The 17,500-nt window shown below is 43.1% G+C and overlaps 1 long non-coding RNA gene across 1 annotated transcript in view; it reads left to right on the top strand.

Moving 5' to 3' along the window:
• The first annotated feature begins 2,749 nt into the window (after positions 1–2,749).
• The window catches only part of LOC306922429, a 154,345-nt gene continuing 139,594 nt past the window's right edge, over positions 2,750–17,500 (top strand). The window contains exon 1 of the long non-coding RNA XR_013789923.1: positions 2,750–2,816. This is a non-coding gene — a long non-coding RNA (uncharacterized lncRNA). The remainder of the gene's footprint in view (positions 2,817–17,500) is intronic.

Genomic DNA, 17,500 nt, shown 5'->3' on the forward strand with positions numbered 1-17,500 from the left:
AACGCAGTGTGCAATTTACATGAAATCTTTCATGTACTTTCCTACTAGGCTGAGGAATATATTTTCACATTGGCCTGTTATAGCGCCACCAACAGGTGGATTTTTGCAAAACACATTTTTGGAACAAAATGCCTCAAATCATTCAATTGCCATTCAAGGCGAAATGCCACCCTTTTCACATTAACCTATTATAGCGCCACCAGGAGGCCACCACCTGACCTCCTGAGGTGGAGACCTGTTGAATATGCTTTTTATGCCTCTCTCCATGGTGCTGAATTACCACATTGCCAGCTGCTTGAAAATCATAGCCTATGGTCACTGGGTCTGTTTAAGACACAGTCACATCAATTCATTCAAGATAGCCTTTTATTCCACAATACTCTTTCTCCTCCTTTCAAAAAGTCTAATTCAACTAACCGGCATAATGCCTATTTTATACAACACACAGTTTTTCTCTGCCAGTCAAGGAGGCGATTATATAGGAAATGTGTAGAGTCCACGACAATTTACAAATTGGCCTGTTATAGCGCCACCATGAGGCTGATTTGAACATTTTCAAATGCCTTTTCTTCCCCGGCTTACTGGAAAAGTGCATGCAAAATGTCATGGAAATTGCACACTGTGTTCATGATTTGAGGCATTTTGTTCAAAACAGAGCACCCCTTCAAACTTTGGAAGACAATCTTTATTTGAGATACTGTTGATATAGTCTCGCAAAGCCTTTGGCCTGGAGGAGAGAATTAGCATAATATGACTTCTGATTTGGATCAAAAATGTTTTTTTAGATATTTTAGGGCTTTTCTGCCTTTATTGATACTAGACCGGTGTCCGGCTGTAGAGCACCAAGACAGTAACGATGGAAGTTGGAGATCCATGCCCCACCCGGCTACGCAATACCCGTGTCAGAGTACCCCTTCCACCCATCTGTCTGTGTCCCTTTTATGCCCATATATGGAGATATCTGTATCCGTCTCTCTGTGTCCCATTATTCCTATATGCAGTTCTGTGTCAGGCATGCCCAAATAAAATGAGTGATTGTGACGTCACTAGAACAGGCCAGCTCCATATGGAGATATCGGGGTGATCAGGTGCAGAGCCCAAGCAGAGGCTTTTGTGTTGGTTCTGGACAATGGTGTATCTGTATCCGACCGACTCGACACCGAGCACAGCACTCCCTGTGGTGGTGTGGAACGCGTGTGTTGAATTTGAAGACGGTGGGGCGAACGGTTCTCGAGTTACATGGATTACAGGCGTACGTACGTACATACGTATGTACGTACCGGTACGTACACACAGAGACTTGCCGCATTTATAGATATATGTGGTATGTGGCTGTGCCTGGACCGCTATAATCCAGCGGGCGGCCCAGAACGAGACTAACTGGTGGAATAAGCACTAATTGTTCTTCTTATGTCCTTAGGCATCAGCATCAGTATGTGCTAGGTGAGAGGACATGGATAGAGTATTGTAGAGTAATTGTTCTTCTTATGTCCTTAGGCATCAGCATCAGTATGTGCTAGGTGAGAGGACATGGATAGAGTATTGGCCATCACCAGAAGAATGCCAACGTGATGAATACAGACCTGTCTGTCGTGGCATGCAGCAGTTGGGAGACCAGCTAACATTCTTTGGATGTCGGGCCTAAGCCTGAGCTACGTATACGTAGTTGTGTGGAAAATAGCAGATATATTTTAACCATTTTACCAGCTACTTTTGTAGTAATTCTATTTACTTTGGACTGTTGGATAAAGGTCTCCATGAAACTTTCAATATTTATATAATAAAACATTTTGATAAATTGTATGCTATATGTACAAAACATGGTCCTTGTCTGGTCCTTCTTGAACTTAAAGTGCTTTTTGTCTCCTCTGTTTTGAAATGCATACAGTCATTGCCTCATTTTAAAGCTTTGGACCATGTTTAGGATTCTGATTTGGAGATGCCAATTAAAGCATTGTGTAAATCGTTTTTCTGTGGCGTTTTTCAATACAAGTAGCATGACTGTAGTAAACGATGTTGGAATTGTCATGTACTTTGAAAAAGATGTTCCCCTCCAAAAAAAATGCACTCTCTGGCTCTAAAAAACAATAATAATACAAAAACTTAAAAAAAAGAAGAAGAAAAAAAAAAGACAATCAAAGTATGATTTATCTTTATACAGTTGAGATGAATATTATCAATACTGGGGTGTGTGTCTGTGACTGTGTCTGTGACTGTGGATAGGCCTATATTCTCTCTCCCCCCTTCTCTCCTATCATTTACATTCATATTTTACAGTATCTGTATCCGGTATTGAGTTCACAAGTTAATAATATTAAATAAAATAGTGCACAGTGTTCCTACTAGGATAATTACTTAATTAGATTAAACGTGATATTTATATAGCCTAAGATTTAGACTCTCGTAGACGTATCGATTCTGACATCATCTCTCTGACTCTCTCTATGATGTCAGAATCGATAAATACGTCTACGAGAGGATCTTAGGCTAATATTTATATTGGCTGCATGGGGCTGAGGTATTCCTTTATGTTGAAGGACATACTCTGGTGCAGTAGGTGGCGGTATGCACCTATCCTTTTATATACTCTATGGTATGCACCCATATACGCAACCTCGCTGACGCGTATATATATCTATGATTTATCCCACCTCAGTTCTAGGAAAGCCCTGCTGTGATTGGCCAGTGGATTCATAATCACGCCTCGCTGACGATCGTAACAAAGGAAGAAGAAGAACAAACACTTCCGGTTCGAGCTGTCATGGCAGCGTCCTTGAATATACTTTTCTGTGGTCGATAAATTCCGTTTATAACAAGTAATTTAACTATATCATCACCACCACCATGACGATCCGAGATTATGTGAAATGGAATTCCAGAGTGTCCATCCTGTACGCTATGGGTGTATGGACTACGTTAGGCGGTTTGGCATATATGAAATACACAGGTCAATTTGATGCAATCCCAATCCCAGGTAATTTATTTTTGTCCTCGTTACTTTGTTCATGCATTATTATTATATTGTCCCGAAACGTGGAGTAGATCCTTGCAACCGTTGGTGGAAGAGGTATTCAGATTTTGACTTAAATGTAGCAATACCCATGCATACTCCACAAGTATTATTTTTTTTCAAGAAAACTCGTATTTTACACGAGTACAATTAGCAACACCAGGCCTATAATACAGTAAAATAAAGTTAATCCAATGGTTAAATGTTTACCACAACGGTCAAAATACTTCCACTACTGCTTGCTTGTAACTGTTACTGTCACTGAATCATTATTCTTGTTACTCCTCCACTTTAGAAAAGAAAGAAGAGGAGGAGGAACCTGTGAATGATCCAAACGTGTTTGTATATGAGACTGCACACTCAAAGACTATCGTCACCTACAAGGAAGGCTTTGTTCCTTACACAACACGCATATACAACTTCATCAGGTCCTTCAGCGCAGGAGAACCTGGGACAGGACATGACAAATAGCCCATGCTATTCTGAGAATGGACATCACCTGGAATGACATGTTTCCATCACAAGTCCTTATTTGAAGTATAATTTTCACGTCAAGGACTCACCAAATTCATTAGCCCCAGTATGTTCCCTCAGAGTCAGCACTACGCTCATCTCGGGGCTACAGAATGAGCGTAGGGAGAGGACACATAATGGGACTACAAATTCATAGGTATTTTGGCCATTGGCCACGGACCCCCATGTGAAAACAAGATGTGTTGTTAAACATGATTCAAAAGTTCTCACAATTTGTCAAGATTTGAAAATAGTGGATCTACAAGTTCACAATGAGGCGAGGTTGTTGATCGCCTTTTTTCGAATTATCCAAAGTACAAATTAGGGTTAAAGTGGTTAAACTGGCTACTTAAACTGATTTTTATGCCATTATTATTAACTGATTTAACTGGCAGACTCCCCAGACCCCTCTTTGAGAACCACTAATGGCCTGGCCAGTGCACAAGTGATCTTTGCTGATTTACTGCGAATAAGCTGTTTGGAAGAGGAAGAGGATAACGTGTTAAAGTGTACTGTACCTTGAATAAAAACGATCCACGTGACATACAGATAACAATGAAGATACAGTTAAACGTTTGGTGTGTGTGTGTGTGACAGTGTGTGTATAGAGGAAATTGCACTGGTAAACAGATATTGGCATTCCGACGCACCCCCTCTCTGAAGTCCCCCTTCCCCCATTTTGAACACCCGCCAGTCCGAAAAGTGTAACCGTCGAAATGGCACTACCTAACTGCCAAGCATTGGAGTAGTTGTGTAGATGACTATGTAAATGTATGCTTATGAGTGTGACTTGAATGCACATGTATTGTAGATGTGCGCAAGTGCAATATTGTGACGCAAGGGAAGAATTCATAATGTGTACATCGTAAGTGTGGTGCACCTATTATGTTCAAAGACTAAAGAAGGCAAATTCAATGGTCTATCTGTCTGAACCATGTTTAATGTACGACATTACAGTCCAAGAACCCATACAATACTGAAATGGCCTTTATGCTTGACTTGAAAATAAACATGGTTTTATGTGCTCACTGTGAATGTGTGTCCTTGCTATAAAACATGCACAACATTGCAAGTAAAATGTTACGTTGTCCCTTTGCCATCAAAGCATTGTGAGAACGCAATGCACCACCATTGTATTGTATGCTGAGGACAACATTTTTTTCTGATGACGTGAGATTCTGATGTTTGATGCTTGGTAACAAAACTCCTTGGTTATGGTTTCACACCTGGCACTATCACTTCATGTATATATGAACATGAACCTCATGTATACAGTATGTAATATATATGACTGAGTATATTCTATTATCAACACATTTAATATTTAATATGGTCTGCTGTTAAGTGCTGCTATTGTTGAGAGACTGAGGGAGGCTACTCTATCTTATGTATTATAATTTATTTGGTAGTTTTTTTTGTTTTACATTTTCCTTTTATCAGGATATATGTACCTGCAATGTGTGAAGGTAAATATTACCCTTTCACACATGTAAACCACTCTTTTACTCATGTAAACATCTAGTAAACTGTAAACATGATGTGGCATGAACTTGAAGTACAGGGAACAGGTAAACACCTCGGGCACGGCGCGGCTGGAATCCACGCGCTGTTAACCTGCAATCCGGCCAAAAGAAACAAACCCCTGCTTGGCAAGATCGACAGACGACTGTTCTGTTGTATATTCTTGTTAATGGCAGGAGACATCCAACCTAATCCTGGTGCTGTATTCACTAGACTTCAGGCGAAGAAACTAATTTGCAGCCAGATGAACACGGACGCAAGGACAACACAAGAGACGGTCGTGGCCACACAGCCAACGCAAGGTACGGGCACGGAGCCGACTTGGGGACCCAACGCAAGGACAACACAAGAGACGGTCACGGCCACACAGCCAACTCAAGGTACGGGCACGGAGCCGACTTGGGGACCCAACGCAAGGACAACACAAGAGACGGTCACGGCCACACAGCCAACTCAAGGTACGGGCACGGAGCCGACTTGGGGACCCAACGCAGATCCTCCAAGGCAAACAAACAAAGGAACGGAGCTGAACGTGAATCTTCCCCCCCCACCGAGGACGCCCGCTCCCCTTCCCTTCCCCCTATTCAACCCATGGCTACTAAAAAAGACAATGGACCTGATCAACTCTTCTCAACTGCTGACATCAACAACTCAATCCTCAACAACAATGGTATTCACCTTTTTCATCTCAATACAAACAGCCTTTATTCCAAACTGGCCGAAATGAGAGAATTATTCCTTACCGGCAAGGCAAACATTTTGTGTTTTTCTGAGACCAAACTAGATGAATCCATCAGGGACGCTGTCAAGTATACGAATGCGTTGGCTTTGCGTCAGTAACCCCACAGGAGTCCCGGTTTATTATATGAACAACAGACAGGATCGATGAAATGAAATGAAATCTATATTTACCCAGGGTATCTGGGCTAAGCTCAAGAACTTGTTTCCAGCCAGGCCCTGCTCATAGAACACATTTCATCGTAGTGGTTCAATGCCTTGTTCAAGGGCACTTCAGCGGTGGTAATTTTAACGTGTCGGACGGCTGATTCGAACTAGGAACCTTCCGGTATCAAGACCGCGCCGCTATCCGTTCGGTCACCGCTGCCAGATAGAACAGCTTAGGCTATAACATGTGTGTCCGCTCAACCACACTTGACTTCATACAACACTGGCTCTAGTCAATGACGTCAGAGCATTCCTATTGGTTGCAAGGTCTGTCCTTCAACATACCTTGACATCTCCCCTTCAAGTTATCATCCCTCTCAATAACAAGTTTACAATCAGTCACTGAGCATCAATCACAAATCAATCACAAATCACCAAATCACCATATCCCCCACTTCTCTTCCCTTTCTTTTTTTTCCCTTTGTGTGTGGGGAAACAAATCAATAAACAACGCACTTTCCAGTACCAATATTCAAATGCAAAATACGACATTCATCTTTCCTTCGTCAACCTGCAAAACAATGAACTGTCCAGTATCCAACCTGCAAAGCGTATAACCTGCAAAACAATGAACTGTCCAGTATCCAACATGCAAAGTGTATTACAATGCCTTTCACATATGTCCCTTTTTTCTTTTCTTTTTTTATGTAATATTTGGCTTACAAATCCATCCTCAAGACGGGTCTGCACACTCTACCCGACCGTGTCACCACCTGACCTTCTGGTGCGTTTCTGTCAGGTCCATTGTTTTCACTTTGTCCCTGAGGAGAGCCCTGCGTGTCAGCCCCGTCCGATCCTACAGTCTGTGACAGTCCAACAGTTTCTGTATTCCCTGTTGTAGTAACAGTTTCTGTATTCCCTGTCGTAGCTTGCGGCACGCGTTGCAGATGCCGTCTGTTCCTTCGCAACTCTCCGCCCCCTGGTGTATTCACCTGATATGAGCGCTGTGTACAGCTCTCACGGACGACCGATGCCAGCCCTTTCCATGTCTTTTCCTTGTCCAACCTCAGCAGGACATTGTCTCCCGGTTGTAGTTGTGGCAAGTCCCTTACTCCATGTCTCCTGTTGAAGTAGAACGCTTGTTGTTGTTTGGCCTCTGCGTCTCTGCGTCTGATGAGGTCCCCATTTTAGGGCCTAGGACCTCCAGTAAAGGGTAAAATACTCTTCTTGGTTGTGGGAACAACATATCCAACGATGAGGACCCCATGCCCAAAGATGTCCCCCTTGCAACTGTTTCAACTTTGGGTCAGCCTACATGTAAAAGTGCCCAAAGTTGAAGGGCAGAGCTTCAACTTCAGCTACCCAGTACCCAAGGTTGAAGCCCTTCAACTTTGGGCAGATCTACAAGCTCGTAGTGCGGCACCGAGTGCCACGCTACGAGCTTGTAGATCTGCTATTTTTCAGTGGGGTACATTTAATCACTGGTCCTGGGTCAATCCAAGGGCCTACCACTCCACTCTCTTGATATGTTGTTCCCCAACTCTTGGAGAGTATTTAGGCCTTTTACTGGAGGTCCCAGCCCCTAAAATGACCCAGGAGGAAGTGTTGGCCTTTACTGAATTGCTTCAGTTTGAGTTCATTTGAGCACCTAAATTCAGATTTGGGCACCGTAGCATGTGGTTTTTAAGTGGTGGGCCTCGGGTCATCCTAGGGGCTAGAACAGGGGTGCCCACACATTTATGACGTGAGATCTACTTTCAAAATGACCAGCTCAACAAGATCTACCCACTGAAAAAATAAGTGTACCATTGCTGAAAATAGTTTAAATATATAATGTACCTGGGGGGGCTTTGGAATAGGGAGAAAATATGACAGGCAGTTTTCTGTCATATTTCCTCCCCGTATTTAACTTAAACGCCCAATGCATTCTCAATGGCAATAGCACAAACTTTGGCATGCTACTAGTCCTACATACTTACACCTAGAAACCCCATTCAAACCTATTTAGGTTCATCTTACGGTGGACATGTTTGCCTGAAAAGAAATCTTTGAAATGTTTCATAGTTTTAGAAATATAGTGCTTTCAAATTTGAGAAGTTTATAATGGGGCTCAATGGCAGCTCTATGGCACGTCAAAAAATTACTTTCACCTAGAAACTCTATTCACACATTTTATAATTCAGCTTACTGTGGAGACACATGCTGGAACTTTTTACTTTGAAATGATTTGTAGTTTCTGAGTTATTTAACTTAAACGCCCAATGCATTCTCAATGGCAATAGCACAAACTTTGGCATGCTACTAGTCCTACAATGTAGGACTTTCCCTGGACCAGGGAAAGGCCTACATACTCTCCAAGAGTTGGGAAAGAACATATCAAGAGAGTGGAGTGGTAGGCCCTTGGATTGACCAGTGGATGCAATGTACCCCACTTTGAGGTGTCACGTCTTAGGCCTAGATTTAGGGTAGGATTGAACCAGTCGCACTGTAGCCATACAAAGGCCTAGGGTTCCCAGATTGTAAAATGTTGTTCCTCCATCTTGGGAGAGTATGTAGGCCTTTCACTGGACCTCCTAGCCACTAAGATGACCACAGGCCCACCACTTAAAGACCACATGTTAGGGTGCCCAAATCTGAAGTTACAGTAGGTGGTCAAATTACCTGAAACTGAAGCAATTCAGTAAAGGTCAACGCTTCCTCATGGGGTCATTTTAGGGCCTAGGACCTCCAGTAAAGGGTAAAATACTCTTCTCGGTTGTGGGAACAACATATCCAATGATGAGGACCCCAGGCCCAAAGATGTCCCCCTGGCAACTGTTTCAACTTTGGGTCAGCCTACATGTAAAAGTGCCCAAAGTTGAAAGAAGGTTGTCAAATGAACTGGAACTGAAACAATGGTGTAATTATGCCCAAATCTGAAGTTAGGTGGTCAAATGAACTGAAACTGAAGCAATTCAGTAAAGGTCAACGCTTCCTCATGGGGTCATTTTAGGGCCTAGGACCTCCAGTAAAGGGTAAAATACTCTTCGTGGTTGTGGGAACAACATATCCAACGATGAGGACCCCATGCCCAAAGATGTACCCCTTGCAACTGTTTCAACTTTGGGTCAGCCTACATGTAAAAGTGCCCAAAGTTGAAGGGCAGAGCTTCAACTTCAGCTACCCAGTACCCAAGGTTGAAGCCCTTCAACTTTGGGCAGATCTACAAGCTCGTAGTGCGGCACCGAGTGCCACGCTACGAGCTTGTAGATCTGCTATTTTTCAGTGGGGTACATTTAATCACTGGTCCTGGGTCAATCCAAGGGCCTACCACTCCACTCTCTTGATATGTTGTTCCCCAACTCTTGGAGAGTATTTAGGCCTTTTACTGGAGGTCCCAGCCCCTAAAATTACCCCAGGAGGAAGTGTTGACCTTTACTGAATTGCTTCAGTTTGAGTTCATTTGAGCACCTAAATTCATATTTGGGCACCGTAGCATGTGGTTTTTAAGTGTGGGCCTCGGGTCATCCTAGGGGCTAGAACAGGGGTGCCCACACATTTATGACGTGAGATCTACTTTCAAAATGACCAGCTCAACAAGATCTACCCACTTAAAAAATAAGTGTACCATTGCTGAAAATAGTTTAAATATATAATGTACCTGGGGGGGCTTTGGAATAGGGAGAAAATATGACAGGCAGTTTGCTGTCATATTTCCTCCCCGTATTTAACTTAAACGCCCAATGCATTCTCAATGGCAATAGCACAAACTTTGGCATGCTACTAGTCCTACATACTTACACCTATATATTTTTTTTTTCTTTTTCTTTTTTTTGCGGCTTACGCCTTTTATTGGTTTTTGAAGGGACAGACAGTAGGCTGACAGGAAACGGGAGAGAGATGGGGGAAGACATGCAGTAAAGGCCGTGTCGGGCTCGGGAGTCGAACCCGCGGCACACTGCGACTGGATTACCAGTCGGGTGCCCAGACGGTTACGCCACCGCCTGGGCACTTACACCTATATTAACCCCATTCAAACCTATTTAGGTTCATCTTACGGTGGACATGTTTGCCTGAAATGGAATCTTTGAAATGTTTCATAGTTTTAGAAATATAGTGCTTTCAAATTTGATACATTTATAATGGGGCTCAATGGCACGTAAAAAAACACTTTCACCTAGAAACTCCATTCACACATTTTATAATTCAGCTTACTGTGAAGACAAATGCTGGAACTTTTTACTTTGAAATGATTTGTAGTTTCTGAGTTATTTAACTTAAACGCCCAATGCATTCTCAATGGCAATAGCACAAACTTTGGCATGCTACTAGTCCTACAATGTAGGACTTTCCCTGGACCTTCTAGCCGCTAGAAGGTCCAGGGAAAGGCCTTCATACTCTCCAAGAGTTGGGAAAGAACATATCAAGAGAGTGGAGTGGTAGGCCCTTGGATTGACCAGTGGATGCAATGTACCCCACTTTGAGGTGTCACGTCTTAGGCCTAGATTTGATATGTTGTTCCCCAACTCTTGGATAGTATTTAGGCCTTTTACTGGAGGTCCCAGTCCCTAAAATGACCCCAGGAGGAAGTGTTGACCTTTACTGAATTGCTTCAGTTTGGGTTCATTTGAGCACCAAAATTCAGATTTGGGCACTGTAGCATGTGGTTTTTAAGTGGTGGGCCTCGGGTCATCCTAGGGGCTAGAACATGGGTGCCCACACATTTATGACGTGATATCTACTTTCAAAATGACCAGCTCAACAAGATCTACCCACTGAAAAAATAAGTGTACCATTGCTGAAAATAGTTTAAATATATAATGTACCTGGGGGGGCTTTGGAATAGGGAGAAATTATGACAGGCAGTTTGCTTTCATAATATGTCCTCCCCGTATTTAACTTAAACGCCCAATGCATTCTCAATGGCAATAGCACAAACTTTGGCATGCTACTAGTCCTACATACTTACACCTAGAAACCCCATTCAAACCTATTTAGGTTCATCTTACGGTGGACATGTTTGCCTGAAAAGAAATCTTTGAAATGTTTCATAGTTTTAGAAATATAGTGCTTTCAAATGTGAGAAATTTATAATGGGGCTCAATGGCAGCTCTATGGCACGTCAAAAAATTACTTTCACCTAGAAACTCTATTCACACATTTTATAATTCAGCTTACTGTGAAGACAAATGCTGGAACTTTTTACTTTGAAATGATTTGTAGTTTCTGAGTTATTTAACTTAAACGCCCAATGCATTCTCAATGGCAATAGCACAAACTTTGGCATGCTACTAGTCCTACAATGTAGGACTTTCCCTGGACCTTCTAGCCGCTAGAAGGTCCAGGGAAAGGCCTACATACTCTCCAAGAGTTGTGAAAGAACATATCAAGAGAGTGGAGTGGTAGGCCCTTGGATTGACCAGTGGATGCAATGTACCCCACTTTGAGGTGTCACGTCTTAGGCCTAGATTTAGGGTAGGATTAAACCAGTCACACTGTAGCCATACAAAGGCCTAGGGTTCCCAGATTGTAAAATGTTGTTCCTCCATCTTGGGAGAGTATGTAGGCCTTTCACTGGACCTCCTAGCCACTAAGATGACCACAGGCCCAGTTGAAGGGCAGAGCTTCAACTTCAGCTACCCAGTACACAAGGTTGAAGCCCTTCAACTTTGGCCAGATCTACAAGCTCGTAGTGCGGCACCGAGTGCCACGCTACGAGCTTGTATATCTGCTATTTTTCAGTGAGTCCTGGGTCAATCCAAGGGCCTACCACTCCACTATCTTGATATGTTGTTCCCCAACTCTTGGAGAGTATTTAGGCCTTTTACTGGAGGTCCCAGCCCCTAAAATGACCCCAGGAGGAAGTGTTGACCTTTACTGAATTGCTTCAGTTTGAGTTAATTTGAGCACCTAAATTCAGATTTGGGCACCGTAGCATGTGGTTTTTAAGTGGTGGGCCTCGGGTCATCCTAGGGGCTAGATTACATGCTGTTAATTTTGCGCACCTAATGAATAATTATTACCATTTAGTTTTGTTCTTAAACTTCTGAAAGAAATATTCAACTCCAAAAAGTTCTCCTCGGAGCACAGGTCTCTGCCAGGTCAGGTGGCCTCCTGGTGGCGCTATAAGAGGCGATGTGAAAGATGTGGGGCGGAGGTTCTGCTCTGGCATCCAGGGAGTGTGTGTGCACAGTTTCGCAGCGATCAAGCCAACGGTAACGGAGATTAGCTGTACACAGACAGAATGACAGACAGAATGACACACACACGGATGGACAGACAAAAGGACAGGCCTTCGGCCTGGCGGAGACGATTAGCATAAGCTTAATATGACTTCTGATTTGGATTTGGATGAAAGATATTTTAGGGCTTTTCTGCCTTTATTGATGTTTACTCAGTGAAGGAAGGAAATAGAAGGAAACAACTCATCGGTATCGAGATTCGAACCCGTGGCACACTGTCATGCCGCATTAGTCTATATGTGGTATGTGGCTGTTCCTGGACCGCTATAGTCCAGCGGGCGGCCCAGAACGAGACTAACTGGTGGAATAAGCACTAATTGTTCTTCTTATGTCCTTAGGCGTCAGTATGTGCTAGGTGAGAGGACATGGATAGAGTATTGTAGAGTAATTGTTCTTCTTATGTCCTTAGGCGTCAGTATGTGCTAGGTGAGAGGACATGGATAGAGTATTGTAGAGTAATTGTTCTTCTTATGTCCTAAGACATCAGTATGTGCTAGGTGAGAGGACATGGATAGAGTATTGTAGAGTAATTGTTCTTCTTATGTCCTTAGGCGTCAGTATGTGCTAGGTGAGAGGACATGGATAGGGTATTGTAGAGTAATTGTTCTTCTTATGTCCTTAGACATAAAACTAAAGGACATGGATAGAGTATTGGCCATCACCAGAAGAATGCCAACGTGATGAATACAGACCTGTCTGTCGTGGCATGCAGCAGTTGGGAGACCAGCTAACATTCTTCGGATGTCGGGCCTAAGCCTGAGCTACGTATACGTAGTTGTGTGGAAAATATATATTTTAACAATTTTTGTACGACACTGTATTAAATGAAAAAGTATAAAAAAACAAGTGCATTCGTGCTCCCCAGAGGATAACATCTAAACATGAAGTGACCTCACCTCTAGTGGGAGTGTGCGTGCAAAGTTTCACACCAATCGGTCCAACGGTGCCGGAGATTAGCTGTTCACACACACACACACACACACACACACACACACACACACACACACACACACACACACACACACACACACACACACACACACACACAGACACAGACACACACACACACACACACACACACACACACACACACACACACATGTATGTATGTATGTATGTATGTATGGATCAGGTGCGTGCGTGCGTGCGTGCGTGCGTGCGTGCGTGCGTGCGTGCATGCATGCATGCGCGTTTTCATGAATTTATTTTAAACTCCAGCTATACTATATCGTTTCCCCAGTATCTTACCATGTGAACCCTGATCTCTCAAGACAGATACATTCTCTCTCTCTCTCTCTCTCTCTCTCTTCCCTATCATTATAAGACACGTACACCACGATCACTGCTTTATTATCAAGTTAGCTGACTGGAAGGACTTTTTTAGTGAAGCGAGCATAGATAACATCCATTGTTATGTATGGAGGCTTGTGTGTGTGTGTGTGTGTGTGTGTGTGTGTGTGTGTGTGTGTGTGTGTGTGTGTGTGTGTGTGTCTGTGTCTGTGTCTGTGTCTGTGTGTGTGTGTGTGTGAACAGCTAATCTCCGGCACCGTTGGACCGATTGGTGTGAAACTTTGCACGCACACTCCCACTAGAGGTGAGGTTACTTCATGTTTAGATGTTATCCCCTGGGAGCACGAATGCACTTGTCTTTTCATGACACACATGTTGGATTTTGAGTTACACTGTGTAAGTGAACGGGAGCAGGAATGCATGTGCACTGTAAATCCTATGACAAACCAGCCAGCAGTTAAATTCAGAGATCATGTTTAGGAACAAAGTGTTGGAACGACCGACTAACTGGTAACTGACATCCTTAGAGCCCCACAACTAAAACGATGTATCCTCATTTGTGCTGTATCACTTCTAGTTAATATGCCTGTTTTTCACCACTACAAGGAGGTATTCTGCACCTACAATTTGATTGTGTGAGAGACAAAGCTATAGACAGAACATTATCATATTAATATGGATTAATTCATAGACAGGGTGTGAATTATTAGGGCAGGATTAGAGCTTTGGATGAGTTACTTTTCTCCTATAAATGTAGCATGGTGATGCACTGTCAAGAGGGATCTATACTGGCCCAGGCGGTGGCGTAACCGTCTGGGCACCCGACTGGTAATCCAGTCGCAGTGTGCCGCGGGTTCGACTCCCGAGCCCGACACGGCCTTTACTGCATGTCTTCCCCCATCTCTCTCCCGTTTCCTGTCAGCCTACTGTCTGTCCCTTCAAAAAAACCAATAAAAGGCATAAGCCGCAAAAAAATATCTTAAAAAAAAAAAGAAGAGGGATCTATACTAAGTAAATACTTAGTATAGATCACCATACTGTAAGCTCAACAGATATAAATTCTCTTTTGTTCCACTGTCAATCAATAACAGAATTGAATTGAATTGAAATAGTTACACTTACACACCGGTGTCAAGCCCTTTCGTTTTCTGTACAGTGTTTGCAGGTTACTTTCATGTTTACAGCTCCAGGTTCTTCAGCTTAATCCCACAGTACAAACACCTACATTTCAGGTGAATTATTGAAAATGTCTTATGTCAAACCAATTCGATTGAACTGCTTGTTCATGGTGCAAAGAAATGTCATTATCATCATGAATATCACAACTACAGTTGTGCAATGAGATTCTCAGCTTCCACTCTGCTCTCCTCCACTCGTCTTTTACCTGCCCTGCTCTCTTCTCTGTCTCTATCTCCTCTCCTTTACCTTTACTCCCTCCTCCTCTCAGTCTCCTCATCAGTTACATTCAAATTGTAGACATTTACATAACACACCTGTCCAGAGCTACCTGCAAATACTGCTGCACCCCTCTGTGGGTGAGAGCAATTCTCTGTGTAAAGGGCCATTCATTTCACACTGAGCACTATAACTATAAAAATCACACTGTATTTATATTGGCCACGTGAAGTCTTACATCGACATTTAGTGCCCTAAACAAACATTAAAGTTCATAGACTTGGCTGCCATATGACGTAATCTTCAAAAGCCATGCATTGGAGGGCTAGTGCCACTCAAAAGTGGCACTAGCCCTGGGTTCACACCAACTAAAGTAGTGTTCACACCAACTAAAGAAAAATACAATGGTGTACATACATACATACATACATACATACATACATACATACATACATACATGTAGTTATTATATCTTTATAGCTATAGTGCTCAGTGGGACTGGCCCTTTAGACAGGATATCAACTTTAATTATAATAAATCAGTGTGTTGTATGAAGGACTTATATTTGCTAAGGATACACATGTAATTGATAGGATAATTCATATGAGAAATATTGTACTAGGTCGCTGATAGGAAATAAGCTCACAATAAACACAGATAGTCTACAGAGATCATTTGCTTATGACATCATGCAGAGCAATACAGCACCTGTTTCACATTGCAAGAGAGTGTGTGTGTGTGTGTGTGTGTGTGTGTGTGTGTGTGTGTGTGTGTGTGTGTGTGTGTGTGTGTGTGTGCGTGCGCGTGCGCGTGCGCGTGGTATGTAACTGAGAGCGTACAAATGGAACCAAATGGACCCCTACAGGTCTGTAACTGAGCTTGTTTTGCAATCACTTCCTTATATCCCACAAAATAAATTCAGTTGAACTTGCAGTACAGCTGTGTGTGTGTGTGTGTGTGTGTGTGTGTGTGTGTGTGTGTGTGTGTGTGTGTGTGTGTGTGTGTGTGTGTGTGTGTATGTGTGTGTGCGTGTGTGCGTGTGTGCGTGTGTGTGTGTGTGTGTATGTGTGTATGTGTGTGTGCGTGTGTGCGTGTGTGCGTGTGTGCGTGTGTGCGTGCGTGCGTGCGTGCGTGCGTGCGTGCGTGCGTGACATTCTTATCCAGAGCTAACACTCAAAGACACGTACAACACAATCAATTCTTTATCATATTTGAATAAAGTTAACTGACTGGAAGGACATTTTAAGTGAAGCGAACATAGATAACATACAGTACATTGTTATGTAAGACATTTGAATTGTGGCTTCTAGCTGTCCTGAGTGAATGAACTTCTTTGAAATAAAGTATTATCAAATATGATAGTGGTAGAGTATCAGCTTCATGCACATGGAACAAAATACAAAGGAACTCTGTCCCGAGTCCTGATGTGTCTTGATGTAACTGGCTCTACGGCCAGACAGCCAAAGGCCTTAGAGTATATGCTATTGCTATTGCCCATGTACTGTATGTCCCTCCGGCTGTTCAACCGTCCCTCCGTCCGCTTGACCGTGTGTGTGTGTGTGTGTGTGTGTGTGTGTGTGTGTGCGTGCGTGCGTGCGTGCGTGCGTGCGTGCGTGCGTGCGTGCGTGCGTGCGTGCGTGCGCATTTACATTAATTTATTTTAAACTCCAGCTACACTATATCGTTTCCCCAGTATCTTACCATGTGAACCCTGATCTCTCAAGACAGATACATTCTCTCTCTCTCCCTCTCTCTCTCTTTCTCTCTCTTCCCTATCATTATAAGACACGTACACCACGATCACTGCTTTATTATCATATTTGAATAAAGTTAGCTGACTGGAAGGACTTTTTTAGTGAAGCGAGCATAGATAACATCCATTGTTATGTATGGAGGCGTGTGTGTGTGTGTGTGTGTGTGTGTGTGTGTGTGTGTGTGTGTGTGTGTGTGTGTGTGTGTGTGTGTGTGTGTGTGTGTGTGTGTGTCTGTGTCTGTGTCTGTGTGTGTGTGTGTGTGTGTGTGTGTGTGTGTGTGTGTGTGTGAACAGCTAATCTCCGGCACCGTTGGACCGATTGGTGTGAAACTTTGCACGCACACTCCCACTAGAGGTGAGGTTACTTCATGTTTAGATGTCATCCTCTGGGGAGCACGAATGCACTTGTTTTTTCATGACACACATGTTGGATTTTGAGTTACACTGTGTAAGTGAACGGGAGCAGGAATGCATGTGCAGTTGTGCACTGTAAATCCTATGACAAACCAGCCAGCAGTTAAATTCAGAGATCATGTTTACTGTTTAGGAACAAAGTGTTGGAACGACCGACTAACTGGTAACTGACATCCTTGGAGCCCCACAACTAAAATGATGTATCCTCATTTGTGCTGTATCACTTCTAGTTAATACAGTGCAGCCTCATGCCTGTTTTTCACCACTACAAGAAGGTATTCTGCACCTACAATTTGATTGTGTGAGAGACAAAGCTATAGACAGAACATTATCATATTAATATGGATTAATTCATAGACAGGGTGTGAATTATTAGGGCAGGATTAGAGCTTTGGATGAGTTACTTTTCTCCTATAAATGTAGCATGGTGATGCACTGTCAAGAGGGATCTATACTAAGTAAATACTTAGTATAGATCACCATACTGTAAGCTCAACA

The sequence above is a fragment of the Electrona antarctica genome (genome assembly GCF_951216825.1).
Source record: "Electrona antarctica genome assembly, chromosome: 4".
NCBI classification, from domain to species: Eukaryota; Metazoa; Chordata; class Actinopteri; order Myctophiformes; family Myctophidae; genus Electrona; species Electrona antarctica.